This window comes from Argopecten irradians, chromosome 11, assembly GCF_041381155.1.
Source record: "Argopecten irradians isolate NY chromosome 11, Ai_NY, whole genome shotgun sequence".
In the NCBI taxonomy this organism is placed as follows: domain Eukaryota; kingdom Metazoa; phylum Mollusca; class Bivalvia; order Pectinida; family Pectinidae; genus Argopecten; species Argopecten irradians.
This window is the reverse complement of record NC_091144.1, coordinates 7,045,271-7,061,400: the sequence shown is the minus strand read 5'-3', so window position 1 is coordinate 7,061,400 and position 16,130 is coordinate 7,045,271.

Sequence of the window (16,130 nt, the reverse complement as noted above, 5' to 3'; positions counted from 1 at the left end):
GAGTATTTCTAGGGCTTCTTGATTTCAAAGCCTGAAGAACCGAAAGAGAGTCTGAACAGATGATTGCCTTTTCAATGCGGTGTTCTTCGATGTGGTCAAGCGCCAGACCGATAGCACATGCTTCCGCAGAGAAAATGGAGGCAACATCTGGAAGTCGGATAGAGGAGCAGTGATTAGACGTACAGCATGCTGCCGCAACATTATCACCATCTTTTGATCCGTCAGTGTAGATCTGAACATGGTCAGGGAAAGCCCTAATGCACTCCCGAAAGGAGGATTTGTGTTCTTCGGGTAATGCACTGGACTTTGCCCTCTCATGCAAAGATAAATTGATATCAGGTGTTTGAATGAGCCATGGTGGTACATCCGATATGGTGTACTCGTCAATGGCGTCGAAATTTATATTTAGTTCCTGCAAAAAATTTGAAATTCTGATGCCAAATGTTGGTATGAGCTTTTGATTTTGTCTGAATATGTCCTGGTGTTGTGGATTAAATACAAGATCGAATGCGGGGTTTTTGGGATTGGATTTCAGTTGGGCAGCATACTGTAAGGATAATTTCTTTCGTCGATCGTCTAGAGATGGCTCATTAGCTTCCACATGGAGACTCTTCACAGGTGTTGTTCGAAAAGCTCCAAGTGCCAGACGCAGTCCCTGATTCTGGATAGGGTCAAGCATCTGTAGATAGGAGCTGCGAGCCGATCCATAGACAATAGAGCCGTAGTCAAGTTTTGATCTAATAAGTGCCCGGTAGATACGCAGAAGCATTTCACGGTCTGCACCCCAATCAGAATGGGACAGAACACGTAGAATGTTCAACGCCTTCGAGCACTTATCCTTCAGATGTTTGATATGTGGAACAAAGGACAGTTTCGAATCAAATATTAGTCCAAGAAATTTAGTTTGTTCAACTACTGGAATTTTAATTCCATTGAGTGTGAGGTCAGGATCATTGTGTGGTTTTCGTTTTTGACAGAAGTGCATACAGACAGTTTTTGATCTTGAAAATCTAAAGCCATTTTCGTCAGCCCAATTTTGTAATTTGCCTAAACATTGTTGTAGTTGTCGTTCTATAGTGTGCATGTTTTTTGATCTGTAACAGATCAAGAAATCATCCACAAATAGAGACCCTTCCGTAGATTGGCCAAGACATTTAGTTATGCTGTTAATTTTTAGTCCAAAAAGTGTGACGGACAGGATACCACCCTGAGGGACGCCCATCTCCTGTGTTTCTGTTTCTGAATAAGTTGAACCCGTTCGAACTTTGAAATGCCTGTCAGATATAAAATTTGATATAAACTTTGGCAAATTACCACGTATACCGATGTCATGGAGATCGTTCATGATTCCATATTGCCAAGTTGTGTCGTATGCCTTTTCAAGGTCAAAGAATACGGCGACAAGATGTTCTTTCTTGGCAAATGCTTCTCGTATAAATGTTTCTAGTCTAACTAAGTGGTCTACCGTTCCCCTGCGGTTTCTAAAGCCGCTTTGCAAAGGACTTAAAATATTGTTTGATTCCAGGAACCAAACTAATCTAGTATTTATCATACGTTCTAGAGTTTTACAAATACAACTCGTCAATGAAATAGGACGATAGTTATTGGCATCAGTAGCATCTTTCCCGGGCTTCGGAAGGGGTATAATAGTAGATTCCTTCCAAGACTCGGGAATTTTGCCAGAAGAGTAAACTTGATTAAATATAGTTAAAAGACATTTTAGTGAAGATTCTGGTAATTGTTTTAAAAAACATATATGGAATTTCGTCTGGTCCAGCTGCCGAGTCCTTTGATTTCTCAAGGGACTCGAGCAATTCTGGTATCTCGAAAGGCCTATTGTAACTTTCACTATTGGAGGATTTAAAATTAAGACGTCTCTTTTCCTTTTCCTTTTTAAATTTTTGAAATTTTTTTGAATGATTTTTGATGGATGAATTTTTAGCAAAATTTTTGGCAAAGGCGTCAGCTATTTCGGATTTTGAAGAAAATATTTTATTGTTGTTAATGAGGTGGGAGGATGGTGTTGCTTTTCTTTTCCCACTGATTTTACCAATCATTTCCCAAACTTTCTTCGAAGATGTATTGGAATTAATTTTTGAGACGTACTCTTTCCAAGTACTTTTCTTGTCGGATTTGATAGACCTTCGAGCTTTTGCTCTCCAAATTTTAAAATTGTTATAGTTCGAGACGGTTGGCGAAGCCAAGTACCGCCTCAGAGCGGAATTTCTACCAGATCTATTGATAAATGAATCATTTGAGAGACGAAACTTTGTAGGTTTTGGCACGGATTTTGGTATGGTTTTTGTAGCGATAGAAGTGAGTGCTTCTGTGAAAATTTTAATGGGGTCATCGAGGTTCAAAAATTTATCCTCAATGAGCTCCTCTGCGCACAAATGTTTAAATTGAACCCAGTCCGCCTTATGTAGATTCCAACGAGGAATAGGCTCCTCAAGTTTTGGTGACCCTATGTTTTTAAGTATAATTGGAAAGTGATCGCTCCCACAGAGATCACCGTTGACCATCCAATCATAATCCAGAAGAATTGATGGATGGCACAACGATAGATCAATGTGGGTAAGCGAGCCAGAGGCAGGGTGTAAATATGTTGGGGCTTTGGTGTTATAAAGACATAAGCTGTTTTTATTAATAAAATCTTCGATACGTCTACCTCTATCGTCAGTGCCAGGGGAGCCCCAGAGGCTATTATGACCGTTAAAGTCACCCATGATAATATATGGCACTGGTAGTTGTGATACGATGTTACTCAGTTCATCACAACTAAATGGAGTATTTGGAGGTAAATATATAGAACAGACTGTTATTTTTCGGTGAAGAGTTGCGCTTATAGCAACAGCTTGCAAGGTGGTATCTAGCTGAATGTGTCTGTGAGGAACGTTTTTATGCACCGCCACCGCCACACCACCTGATGGGCGGCCACCTGTTGTTGGAGTTTTGGTGTATAGTGTAAATTGTCGGAGATTGATGGTGTCTTTCAGCATTATTTCTTGAAGGCAGAATATGGATGGGTTTTTTGTTTGTATAAGATGTTTTAATTCTTCTATGTTCGCTTTAAATCCGCGTATGTTCCATTGTATGATAGTGTTTGTCTCTATATTGATCCTTGAGGATAGTTTGTCGGACCGACAGGACTACTTGAAGCAGGTTGTTTGGTGGCGATAAATGTGTTGTCACCAAACTCGCTGTCGTCCGATAGAACATCATAGATGTTCCGTCCAAGGATAGGGTCATCTGATCCCTTACTGGGTTTGTTGTTTAGTGCAGGGAGCCTCGCCAGCTTTACCTTGGTGGTTTTGGTCTGGCGTTGCTCCTGCGGTGGTGTATTTGCTGGACGCTTTGCTTTATCGGGGAGTTTTTTAACGTCAATAGACGGTGAAGATGTAGCACGTCTATGACGAGCGGCGGTAACTTTTTTTCTGATGTTCGGTGTTTGAATTTGGTGTTGTGTAAGTCCTGGAGACGCCGGTGGGATTGGCGTTTTAGCTCCAGGTGGCCCAGCAGGTGGTTTTTGTTGTGGTTTGTTTTGTGGTTTACATGGACCTGACTTGAACCTGTTCGGGTCCCCCATGATTACTTTGCAGGCCTTAGCATCAGCCATATCTGGGACATCATTGTCCCAGTTAGGTTTGTCAACCAAGGCCTGGACCGACGCATGTTTGACGGTGACACTGTCAAAGGGCGTCTTTGCGCGGGTGATCTGGGCATAGGTTGCCACATTCAGGTCTGAACACTCGACTATCCTCCTAGCTTCAGGGAAGGAGACACCTCGGGTATATTTGACCCGTAATATCTCCCTCTCCCGAGTCCAGGCAGGACAGGTGCGAGCAGACGCAGCATGGTCACCCCCGCAATTGACGCAGTGACGGTTGACAATGTCACATTCGTCTTTTTCGTCGTGACCTTCACGGCCACAGTACTGACATACCATTTTCCGTCTACAATTGCTCTCATGATGGCCGTACCTCTGGCAGTTACGGCACCTCAATGGATTGGGGATGTAGACAGTGACATTGTAACGTTGGTAACCAACAGTTACGTTCTGTGGTAATGTTGGTGTAGCGAATGTTAAGATAAAAGTGTGTGTTGGGACCAAGCTCCCACTTTTTTTCGTCATGATGCGTTTAACATGAGAGACCGGAATGTTCTCCTCTTGGAAGTATGACAGTATGTCAGCCTCATTGTCATTGCGCAAGGCTGGGCACCTGATTACCCCCTTGCTGCAATTCAATGATGAGTGTGGTTTTACACACACACTGAGGCCGGCAAAACTGTTGGTTCCAAGGAGGTTCTCCGCTTGTTGCTTGCGGAAAACCTCTATTAGGAGATCACCCGATCCCAAAGGCTTGACAGATTTGACATCTCCAGCAATGCCCTTGATGCCCTTTCGCAATATTAAGGGTGATAAACCTGCAGTGGTCTTGCCACTCTGTGTAGAGGACATGACCAGAAACTGTGGGAATGTGTTTGTTGTACCGCTTTTTGTTTGTTGATTTGTGGTTGATTCCTTTTGGGGAGATTTTGGTTGTAGTTCATTTTGTTTGTTTTTGGAAGCCATCTTTTAGAGTTTATTACAATTCGCTAGCTGTGCCCCCACCCACCTCGGAGCCCAACAGGGGGACACTCATGATGACATGGATATCCAATGTCAAAGTGTCAGGGTTACACAGATAGTATACTCGGAAGAATATTTCGAACAAACATAATTCAAATCAAGCTTGCGGCAGCACGCTCGCAAGATCGATCAGAATCAAGACAATCCAAATTAAACTCACGATTGACCCTAAGCCACCGCCTTCTTGGAGATCTACGAACCAAGGGCTCGGCATGACCAGCCGATTGATAATACAGGGCCCATATTACCTCTCGTCTAACCGGAGTCTGAAGCCAAAGTAGTGTGTAGCAGTAAAAAAAGGAAGAAAAAAGAGCAAAACCTATTCAACTACCAGGACCTTCTTCCCCCGGATACGAGATGCAACCCACGGCAAACAGGTTGGCTCAAATTGGAGCTACTGTGAAAGCCTTCAGCTACACTGATATCACGCGGACGCACATCACACCCCCAAAAGTGGTGCGCATCCGCATGAGAACAGTGCACCCAGTCTCGGGACGTGGACCCAGCTTTCATGGAGACTAAAAAAACTCATACCAAATGTTGTCTGTCCCTTACATATATATGGACATTAGACCAGTTGTCCATGGCTTTGACATAGCTTAAAGACATGATAGCACTCAGTCCACACTACTGGACCAAGGGAAACACATGTTATCGACATCAATCCTACTCCTAGGAATTCTATTTGTTCTCTCTGCTTCTTTAATCTAGTCTCCAGCTCATGGATCTACAATTTAATAAATATGTGCGAGTCCATTTTCTAGATTTTCATTTTTTTTTTTCACTTTTGATTTGGGTTGCTCTCCCGTTTCTTACATGTAAGTTTGGCTCCAAATAGCTTTAGTTCTTTTCACGTGACATGCAAGAAGCTATATATAAATGAATTTATGTCTATTAGAATTGTATTCAGGCCGGAAGCCATTGAAAAATGGCCGTATTACATTATTTTTCAAGATAGGCGCTTGGAAAATGCATTAAAATAAGGTTTTCTTGAAGCAGAATATATATTACACTTGACATGTAAAAAGTATTGCTTATAAGAAAAAGTAGTAGCCTATTGCATCACAGAAGAAAATATTAACTAGGACATACAAAATGACAAGAGGCCCATAGGATTGAACGGTCATCAGACTTTAGTCATTGAAAGATTTTAGCCATTTTGACCCCTGTGTCCTTGAATTAAGGTCAAGGTTATTTTAAAAAAACACCAAAATATGGTAGCCCTTCATCCCAGCATGTCACAGGCCCAATATCGGGTCTCTAGTCCTCTTAGTTATTCACAAAAAGTGACATTAAGATTTTAGCCTATTTGACCCCTGTGATCTCGAATGAAGGTCAAGGTCTTTCATTTGAACAAACTTGGTAGCCCTTCATCCCAGCATGCTGCAGGCCCAATATGAGTATACTTAGCTCTGGTTCTTGAAAAGAAGTCGTTTTAAATATTTAAGCTTTTTTTTTTACCCCTGTGACCTTGAATGCAGGTCAAGGTCATTCCTTTGAGCAAACTTGATAGCCCTTCATCCAAGCATGTCTAAGACCCTCATATCAGGTCTCTAGGCCTCTTAGTTATTCACAAGACGTTGTTTTGAGGATTTTAGCCTATTTGACCCCTGTGACCTTGAATGAAGGTTAAGGTCATTCATGTGAAAAACTTAGTAGCCCTTCATCCCAGCATGCTACAGGCCCTGGTATATCAGTACCCTGGGCCTTCTGGTTCTCGAAAAGAAGTCATTTAAAGAGTTGAGCCTTCGTCTCAGGTGACATAAAAATCTGACCACTTGCAGGCCTGCAAAAACAGATCCTGGTTTGGGAACGACCCGAAAAATAATAACACTTGGTCAGGACAATGGCAGGATCATTTCAAGCAAGTTACAGGTAAATCACACCGGTAGAACATGCAATGTAAGAAGTTGAAAATGCGTTTTCAAGATGGCAGCCGTAGCGACAATGTTGGATTTCAGATCCACTCGAAAAACAACAACACTCGGTAATTTCAGGTAAGTTTCAGTTCAATCCCATTGGTAAAATTTGAGAAAGAAATTTTAAATATGAATAGAGTCCCGATGGTGAACGGCGAACAGGGGACGAAGCATGAAGGGTCAGGATGACCTAAAAGTGTTGAACTAAAAACAATGAATTGATGCCAGTCTACAGGCATTTAAACATAGTTAAACGAAACGAAACAATTTATAATAGTCTATAATGTATCAAAATATACCATGTACCTTTACGTGTATGTCAATCAACATTTATATTTCGGGTTACAGTTGTTCCTATATATAGTACATATATAGACGTAACTAAAACATAAACCGTTAAGATATTTGGAATAATATAAAGTTTATTGCCCTGGTGAGAGAGAAGACATGAAGATTAGTTTCCCCTTAAAAATCATATTTCCCTGGCCATGGGTTTTGGCCTTTGGGGAATATACGTTACTAGTGGAGCAGCTAATTAAGGTTGATTTTTTGGCAAAATCGTTCAAAGTTTGAAGAAAGCATGAAACTTTGCATATGACCTCTTTAGGACAAAAAGTTTCAGAAAGAAATGGACCCCAAAAATTCACGACCCCTGGCAGCCGCCATATTGGTTTTCAAAATGGCCGTCAAAAACCATATCGCGACCCATATCTCGCGTTATATACCAGCTAGGCCCAAATTTTAAACGTCTACGCCCATATTATTGACACTTAGGAACATTCAGAGAGTGTTAAACGTCATGTAGAAGGACCAACATTTTTTATTTCAAGATGGCCAAATTTTGTGAGAGTATTTATATTTTTGTAGTGACACATAAATAATTGTAGTCTATATTTAACTTCAAAATGACCGCAATTTTAAGATCCAACATGGCCGTTTGAATTAAAGTTGTTTCCGTATTTCACTCTGTAAGAGAAGTAAAAAGTTAAAATATTGATACATATGAGATGCCTTAGATGATCTTGGAATAAATCCCCGAGACGTCACCAGATGATCATCTTGCATGTGCTTCATCGAGTACTCAGTTGGAACATCTTCAAAGTCACTAATCAGCAGTGATTGGCCAAATCTCTCTCCATGTGTGGATAAAACCCAGCTCTTACCTTGTCGCTTCTACTGCGGTCAGCCGAGCGCCTTCTCTCCTGTTTTGATAGTACATCTTCAGCTGATTTCTTCTCCCTGCCCATTACTTTTAATCTTAGAAATAACTTTTAAGCTGAACATGCAGGGAACAGGAACACCAATTCTTTCATTCTAGGGTATTGATATCTTCTACCAATCCTTTATACTTCGGCTTAAATTCCTACTTTCAAATCCCTCCTCACAGTGTAACTCCTATGAAACTGTCAAGTTATATATACATATATACTTTCTCTTTGAACTAAAGTCGGCAAGGTTCCAGATGACAATATCAATAAGTTAGTTTTCAGTCTATGCAGTTCTCAATCTTGCTTATACTCTCTATCATCTCCACATTTTGCACTTAGTTTTAATGACCACATATACTTTCTCTTTGAAGACTTAAGTTCTCTTGTTCTTTATGGCTGCTATTTACTTTAACCGAGTCCTTGGTGTCGTATGCATGTTTAACTGACGGTGGATATATATTTTTGGTGGATTTAGTTTGCATCATCTTTGCTCTTAATTCAACATCATCATCTGTCTTACCTTCGCCATCTTTATCTCCTAAGCCTGCAATGGAATTGGAGTTCTAGCTCGGAGGCGTAGTTTACATTTGTAAAAAAAATTGTCAAAGATGTAGGTATGACTATCTTCGCAAGGACTTGTTTGTGGTTAATTTCTAGGGCCACTACCTGTCAAATTGATAAACGTACCAACAGGTGTCATGTCAGACCAGGTAGACATCCAAGTTTTGGCGGCAAAACCTTACTTTGGACTTACTCGTAGTCCTTCCTTAAGTGGAGTGTCCTGATGTTGTTGGAGTCATGCAGAATTGCATCGAACAAAATTTCCTGGCATTTTATCTGATTATTTTAGAGGGAATATCTTCCCCTGACTCCACAAGATTTCTTGAGACGCGGTTGACGGCCGGACATGAATGTGGTTATGCAATATGAGTGCGGCCATCTCATCCATGAAACCTTCTTTGGTAGACGAATCTCAAATGATCTTGCATTTAGTACTTCTGTTTGCAGGTCTGATATTAAGGTGAATCTCCATCACCAAAGTATTTCGGATTCCTGACAAAGGGATTTCGTTTAGATTTGTTAAATTCCCTGGCTGTGGTGAGAGATAGTGATGTGGTATCATCCATATGCATTAAATACTGTAGTTGCAGTCATAATAAATCGTTTGAAGCCTTGACTGCCTTCTTGCTTTATCCAAAATATATTCATTAGTCGTCATGGTGATTCCAATTATTAAGTTTTCACAGTGTCTTTTATAATGTTTCATCTTGCATTTGTAGGCGGTGTAAGGTATACCAATAGGACAGTGTGGCCCTGCAGGTAAGGCGTTAGAATTGTACCTGCTGCCCCTATTGCATGATCGTAAAAGGCGACTAAATTTAGGATATTATCTTTTCTCTTCTTCTTAGCTTCTCCCTTGACACCGCCTCACTTTTGGCCTTGAGTTGAGCGTTCGCCCCTGTGAGGAAGGCTCTGGGTTCTGTCCCCTGACCTAGACATACCAAAGTCTATAAAAGTGGTAGTTCCTGCTCCTGCTTAGCGCTCAGCATACAGGGTGTGGGACGACTGGTTAGCCCGTTGTCAGTATAATGTGACCGGGTGGGGCGTGTTGCTTGGTGTCTTCGGCGGCATGCTTCAGTGATATAGCACTATAAAAAGGACAACAGTTCCACTATACAAGAAGACACAACATGAATATATCGCAGTCTCCCAAATCACACACCTCTCATAACATACACGCAACACACCGCATACATGAGAGGCTATCCTTACATGACCACAGCTGTTAATAGGACGTTAATTAATCAAACAAACAAACAAACAAAACGCTTATGTAGTGAAGATCTCCATCAGGCTAGGCTCTTTCCAATTACATGATATAGCTCTTGTAGGACTGTTCTTACCAGAATGACAAAATATTAATATCGTGTAAAATTTGATTCCTAGAACTATAATTATCTTTTTGGCATGAAAATGGGCGTGAGGCATGTTTTCCAAGCTGCTGTACTCTGAAAGTTTTAAATGTCCGCTACCTGTCCGAAATGATGAAATGGTTAAACGTTTTCTATTGACCATAGTGAAAGTCAATCACGGTGTGTTTATAAGGACGACATCGGGAATCATAAGCGACCCGCTTTATGGAAATTTACGTTTGCATTTAATTTATCTTTTCAGATTGGTTCAGAGAATAATGGTATGTCTAATATTTGTAGAAGTTAATATCAAGTTTTTACGTAATGTTTCCGAAATATCAGCCAATTTGTTTAATTTATGTACCTTTAATCAAATATTGCCGGACATCTTAGAATACAAAATGACGTCTTTTTATATTAAGTTTAACACTACCGGAATGACCCTAAGTAATAATAATTATCAAGTATCAATTATATATATGGGTGTAGACGTTTAAGAGTGTTACATGTAACTTGATTTTTACAGATTAATAGGGAAACAACATTTATACGGCAATGTGAAATTAAATTAAACTTATGTATCAAACACTACAAAAGTATGGATACTCTCACTTTATTTGCAAGTGTTTATTTGCTTAAAGTAAGCTTAGCCAATTAGATGTATTTTATACAGATATAGCCCGCAAAGCTGGCGGCCATCTTGAAATTCAAAATGGTGGTCCTTCTCCATGAAGTTTAACGCTACCAGAATGTTCCTACGCATCAATGATATGGGTGTAGACGTTATGGGTCGCAGAAGGTGGTTTTTGGCGGCCTCTGCCATATTTTGAAAACTTTTAGTAACAAAACTATGGCTACATGTGGTGCCTATCTACAAAGGTAAAACTTTTAATTCTAATAACAACAGAAGTTGTGAACAAGTTTCAAATTACTTAAACATAACATTATTACTTATATCTTTGGTTTCATCTTAATATCTGTTTGATTGACAATGCAAACGTTATATAAGCCATTTTAAATAATTTTAATTAAGAATTAAAGTCTCTATCTGGTGGTTCTATCGAAGGATAAAGTTGAGAAGGGTATCGATATTTGGAATGGACCGCGAAGCGGTCCATGAAACAAATATCGATACCCTACTCAACTTTATCCTTCGATAGAACCACCAAAAAGATTCTTTAATCCTTATATTTACAGTCTTAACTATTATTTTCATAGCTCAAAATGTACCCTTAATAGTGTTTATGGCATTTATATGACTAAAATTGAATTATATCGTTTGGTTCCGACAGGCATTTGGAACAGCCACTCGAAGTGACGGAAATTCCCGCCAATTTATCAATGAACATACAAATAAAATGAGTTCCGTCTGATGAAGCATATATCTGGGGTTTTACCGGTATGAAACTATAAATCGTTTTATTTATCTGTTGTTAAAAACACCATGGTGCAAAGCACTTAGGTTTAATCTTTTACTTCGTATGATTACACACGCTTACACAATTCATAACGTGGCAGGATATTTAACGTAGTTGTGACGCGGCTTCCGATGTGACAAACAGAGAGTTTGTTCAATTTTGTGATCACTTGAGTTCTACTGAATCAGTTCACGTTTGGAATTACTTGAATATACGAGTGTTTACATAGTTCCATGTCATTATTTCCGGAATTTGGAGATTTTCAAATGTATCGGACGTCGTTTCGAGGAATATGTACAAACACAGGTAGGCCCACTAAGTGCTGTACAGTACTGTAAACGTTTACCGCTCTCAAAATGTTAGCTTATATTTATATTGTTGTTTCAAACACTTCAATAAATATTAGAGATATCTATTACAAGTATTGTAAAGCTACAATTGTAGGATTCCGTTTCAATATTTCGAAACACCCAAACGGACATTGTGTATGTAAGGCATACTCTCGCCGATTCACAGTAGATAACGTACTCTGTTCCCCGAGGTCAACAAAAATGCATTGTCGTGCTAGGTCGTTTTGGTTAAACTTATGCAACTCAAAGACTGATGTTGTCCTGACATATCTTCTCCATTTGCGTACAACCAAAGATGTTAAAAATACAAATAGGATGTAGATCTACATGTTGTAGCGAACAACACAGACTCACCGACACACAATATGTAAACATTGCGACGTCATTGGAATGTGCAAAACTGTACATTGTACAACATTGTTTATTTATCATACGCACGGAAGCATTGCTCAAAGAGGTACGGTAGTAACATAAACAATGTAGCTTTTCTACATTTTGTATTTACACACGTACATGTATATATGTGTTCAAACCTACTTGATACATGTACATGTTCATCGAACGTACGTTCGGTACTGAAAACACCAAAAGTTTATGATTTGGACCATCGTAAATTCATCCGCGCGGCTCCAAATTGCGCGTGATATACTCAATTTATCGAGAAATAAAGTTGAGTAGCCTTTGGTTGAAATCAACGGGGTTTATACTATCAATTCACCACTGACTGTAAATATTATCTAATGTTTTTTAGAAACTATGGCAATTAACACACAATTCAAAAATGAAACACGATTTTACTTATTATTAAGAGATGATTTATTATGTTTCGCACTTGATAAAATATCGAAAAATATTCGAAAATAAACCGACTGAATATTAGAATAGTAAATTTGTTGAAATTGACATCCCTAATTATTACATATAAAAAATAGGAAATGAATGTCCAAGACTCAAGGATGTAAAAGTTCAAGAATGAAGTTAATATTTTCCTTGACAATTTCTATAGCAAATTCTTTAACCATCATTTCATTTATGTCTATAGCTACATGCGCTTCCTGTGGTAATTAAAAGTTTAATAGTTGTTATCATTAAGTGATATTTCTGCTTTTTTTGCACTAATGAATTAAAAATAAGTCATTTGAAAGATTAATTGTCCTTTAATCATATTGAAATCAGTACCATCTCTTTGTCCAAGATCAGAAGTACAACATAATAACACTAGTAGACAGTAAAAGTCTTGGGCTTTAAAGGAGTTTTCATCTCAATGTACAATATTATTACAGCTTGATTTAAATCCTATACACCGAGTACGTTACTCTTAGGGACTCTACCGGTTACGGACTGGACATAGATTTTTGGCCATTAATGATAAATCTCTGTTCCTGATAGAGAGACTTGTATCAAGGAAAGTAGCTTGCCTTTGATTCCATAACGCTTAACTTTATGTAACAGAAGTCGATGAGATATACTTTGTCAAAGGCTATTTTGAAGTCGAGGTACGAGGGGTGTTCCAAAATTATTGTTACTTTGGTGAGTTCTCTTTGATAGAAGTAATTCTGATCATTTTACTTTGCCCTGTCCCTCGAACTACTCCCCCTCTGCATTTATGCATCGTTTCAACCGATCGATCCACTTTTGGAAACAGTTTTCGTACTCTTGAATTGGTATACTCATAAGATACTGGTAAATGGCAGAGCCAAGGGCATTTCTTGATTTAAATTTTGTTCCAGACAGGTGAAATTTTAGTTTGGGGAACAAGAAAAAGTCACAGGTCTGGTGAATATGCAGGGTGGGGGAGGACAGTGACCTTTTCTGCATTCAAAAACTCCCGCGCGCATTATCATGTAAGAGCCTGAGGTACTTCAAACCCGTCTGTTGGCGGCGGCGTTTGTAGACTTTCTTAAGTTTTCGAAGTACAACGTCTCTATAATACTTCGCTGTGATAGTTTTGCCTTTTGGAACAGGGATTTGAATGATTGGACCCTTGTTATTTAAGAATATGACATACAAAACCTTCCTCACGGTGCATATTCTTTTAGAAATGCTAGGGCGCCTGGCGTTTTTGCTTGCCCACATTCGATCAGAGCATTTTCTTTTGGATTTAAAAAGCAATCTGATTGGTCCACTCGCTCCCAGTCTCCCAAAACACGCACCTTGCACAACATACACGCAACACACCGCATACATGGGAGGCCGTCCTTACATGACCATAGCTGTTAATAGGACGTTAATTAATCAAACAAACAAACAAACAAATCCTAGGAGTCAATCAGAGAGCTTGTATCAAATCGGAGACGACAGACAAAAAATGGCCGAGATCGGTGATCATCTGTTCTGCATGACAATAAATGGAGCGTGGGGATCGCTAAGGGATACTTATGTGCAATTTTTATAAGTAAGTGAGTTTATATTGAGGATCTGCACTTCAGGGATGCATTCGTTGAATAGATGGCGATTTTATTCGGTCTGTGCTCATTAGGGAATCGTGACCTGGGGATGTAGCGTGTACTTTTCCGACTAACGATTTTTACACGAATCCTCGTAATTAATTCAACTTTCGATATGAAATAAAATTCGCCCATAATCCCATCATATCATATACCATAGTGACCAGTAAGGAATTGTCTTCAATGTAAGCTAAAAAATATTCAGATCGGATGATTTTTGTGGTGTTCAGAGCATTTTAAAATTAATAACCCCATTTTCTGGAAATGGGATACAGGGCTAAGTAATCAACCTTTTAGTTTTTTTAGTATTTTTTTTTTGCGCGCGTCGTAAACCTGTGGTGTATCCCATTCTTCAAATAAGATGAGAGCCATGTCAACATATTACATTCGTTTTGACATTTAAGTTGGGGTGGGTGTTATCGGGCCCAAGTGACTTGTTGCTGTTGATTTTCAGTACTGCTTTTTCAACTTTCTGTTCCGTTATTTGAAAATTTTCCTGGGGGACTGGTATATTCGTGTAGGTAGTTGAGGAAGTGGCTTTGAAGGATCAGCTTTAGTAAACACACTTGCAAAATAGTTGTCCATTATATTTACTACCTCCATAGGATCACGGGTAAGTGTTCAATCTGTTGAGTTTACATAAACATTATTGGTGCAGTTTTTGTTTTGGACCTCACATATTTCCAAATTAGTTTTGGGTTGGTTTTGATATTTGAAGCTAGGTCTCGCTCACATGTATTTCGAAATTCGTATGATTTTGGTTGCTTCATTACTGACTTTTTTGTAGTTTTCAAAGTTTGAGGTTGTCTTTGTGTAAGTATTTTTCTTTGTCCAGTCTGCTTTTCTGTCTTATTTTCCTTTGTCTCACGGTTAATATATGGTTTCCTATTACACTGTGTTTTAATTTGTAGCTTGTATTTATCTCTTATTTATTCTTATATTTGTTTGTTCGGGTTATCTACAAAGATATTCCATATTTCTTATATTAGGACTATCCTCTAACGGCGACAGATCTACATTGCCAAGGTTATCATTAACCAGGTTGTAATTGCCCTTGAAAAAGTTGCAGCGTCTCATATCAGGTGTTGTATGATGGGTTTCTGTGTAGGTTATTAGATTAAATGACAGAAGTAGGTGGTCACTTAAACCTGACCCCGGATTAAATAGCAGGTTGTCGATCATTCCCTCCTCATTTGTGAGTATCAGGTCGAGTATGTTGCTTTGTTGACCTTCTCTGTAACGGGTTGGTTGATTGACATGTTGATACAGGTACCCCTTGACCTTGGATATGAAATTGGTAGATAAGTGTTTAGTTCCAGAGTTTGAGGTAAATGGCGACCAGTCAATTTGCTTTGAGTTGAAATCCTCCATAATTTACTTGTGTTAACTGTGGTTTGAATACATTTTGTCCAGCAGGTTTAATAGTTTGAGATTTTCCGTTTCTGTAGAATTTTGGCTCCTGTAAACTGTACATATGAGCAGATGATCATTTCTCTTCAAATTGTTGATACAGCATTATTGGTCTTCCATATCGTCGACAAGTTCAATGACATCCATACTAATATAGTTTTTGACAGATTCCCACTCCACGCTTACTGGATTTGGGCTGTAATAGGTTGAAGTCATCTAGTAGCTTCCCCTGCGAGATGGTATTCATGACATCATGAATATTCATGAATGATTCATGAACTTTCAAGAATATTAGCAGATTGTGGTTTATGAATATTCATTAAATGACTCATGAGCTCTTCATGAAGTTTTATGAATCCATGAAACATTCATGATCAATTTGTCAAGAATTATCCATGAAGTTTTATGCATGACTGATATTCATTAAAATTCCCCAAAATGAATGAAAATGTTTCATGCATTTTCAAGAATTTTAATGAATATCAGTTATGCATAAAAGTTCATGAATGATTCTTGAAATGCTATTTCATTCATTTTGATGAATTTTAATGAATATCCACTGAAGTCACATGACCACATGACTTCTATATATATTTCCCGCCATAACAGTCACAATCCAAAATGGCCGATGTATCTGATGGCGTTTTGAAGGGAAAAATTATTCATCTTACATTGGAAGTTTTGGCACATTAGTGAACGGATTATTCCATTCCTGGATTTCTTTAAGCACAGATGAACACTTTCAGTAAGTTTTGATTTATCTGCAGTTCTTTTTCAACATGAAATTATTGCACACTGATATTGTTATAGTGATTATATGCATATATATTGATTT